General features: G+C 41.0%; 1 non-coding gene across 1 annotated transcript; it reads left to right on the top strand.

Moving 5' to 3' along the window:
* Positions 1 to 1,170: 1,170 nt before the first annotated feature.
* LOC111727087 lies at positions 1,171 to 1,277 on the top strand. Its single transcript, XR_002774719.1, has one exon. It is a non-coding gene; the product is annotated as a U6 spliceosomal RNA (small nuclear RNA).
* The last annotated feature ends 490 nt before the right edge of the window (positions 1,278 to 1,767 follow it).

Genomic DNA, 1,767 nt, shown 5'->3' with positions numbered 1-1,767 from the left:
TAGAAATAGCCTTGTAACTTTGTGAGCTCCATGACAATTTTATTTGGCATTGATCTTGTCAGTAGACCCATCAGTAAAGGGACATAAGAAGAGTCACACCCACCCATACCTTGAGTAACTGGCTAAAAACCTCAGTCCTGAATGTGGATTCTTCAGTAGCCCTGTGACTCAGTTCTAGCCCCTCTCTATTGCTGTGGGCCGAGAGCGGTCCTTTTTAAAATTATTATTATTATTATTATTATTTGTAGAGTCTCACTGTATCGCCTTCAGTAGAGTGCCATGGCCTTATACCACTCACAGCAACCTCCAACTCCTGGGCTTAGGTGATTCTTTTGCCTGAGCCTCCCAAGTAGCTGGGACTACAGGCACCTGCCACCACACCTAGCTATTTTTGTTGTTGTTGTTGTTGCAGTTTGACTGGGGCTGGATTTGAACCTGCCACCCTTGGCATATAGGGCTAGTGCCCTACTCACTGAGCCACAGGCACTGCCCAAGAGCAGTCCTTTTAATGAGCCCTGCCAGGAGAAATACATGTTTGTGTTCCTAGAAGCAGGCATGCCAATCTTGGTCCCAAAGGAAATCCTGAAATGGCCCTGTACCTCAGTTTCAGCCCTTTACAGCCACATTCTGAGGGCAGTTCTGTTTGTCAGGGACCAATTAGAAAACATGCCAAATCTTGTCCCCAGAGAGAAGCCCTTTGATTTTAAACTCACTGTGGATCATGAAGTACTCTGCAATCTGACTTCATTCTCTCCCAGATGTATTCCATGGGAAGTCCTCCCCACACTCAGGAACATGGTAGTAAGCCTATTTGTCTGCATACCCAGAAGCAAACCTGAAGATCTTGGTCTTGGTTGTAGACCCTGAAGCCATGCTATGACTCAGTTGTGGGCCCTTCTTAGATGTAACCCAATGTGAGTCCTGCCCACCTAGGTATCCACCTAGTGAAGAGCAGGATCTCTCAACTAGAAGAAGCCACTCCTATTTATGCAAAATTGCAGGCTCCACTCAATACCCATCAGTAGTCACATGACTAAGCTCCAACCATACTTGACTATGATTCTGGAGGTGGTTCCATAAGTATGAGAACCCAATAGGAGAAAGTCTCAACCTGTTAAAACTGTCTGTTTTACTCTTTAAACCTTGTTTGCTCTTTAAAATACACAGACAGTGCTTGTTTCAGTAGCACATATACTAAAATTGGAATGATATAGAGAAAAGTAGCATGTCTCCTGCACTAGGATGACATGCAAATTCTTAAAGCATTCCATATTTTTCTTCCAGACTTTAGGCTATACTATACGTCCACAGCAATCAAATCAGCATGATATTGGCACAAAATTAAAGACATAGACATTAGGAACTGAATAGAAAACAAAAAGATGAAACAGTCTCTTATAGCCATCTAATCTTTGATAAACCAAATGAAAGTAAACACTAGAGAAAAGAATCCTTATTCAATTAATGGTGCTGGGAGAATTGGGTAACCACATGTAAAAGACTGAAACTAGACCCACACTTTTCACCACTTACAAAAATAGGTTTAAGATAGATAAAAGATTTAAATCTAAGACATGAAATAATAAAAATACTAGAAGAAAGTGTGGGAAAAACTCTTGAGGATGTCGGCCAAGGAAAAGATTTTATGAAGATTTCCATGGCAATTGTAAAAACAAGAGTAAACAAATGGAACTTAATTAAACTGAAAATCTTCTGCACAGCCAAGGACACAACAAATAAAGCAAATAGACAACATTCAAAATGGGA

Source organism: Otolemur garnettii, unplaced genomic scaffold, assembly GCF_000181295.1.
Source record: "Otolemur garnettii isolate 467f Iridium unplaced genomic scaffold, OtoGar3 scaffold00093, whole genome shotgun sequence".
NCBI classification, from domain to species: domain Eukaryota; kingdom Metazoa; phylum Chordata; class Mammalia; order Primates; family Galagidae; genus Otolemur; species Otolemur garnettii.
This window is presented reverse-complemented; position numbering and strand designations above follow the sequence as displayed.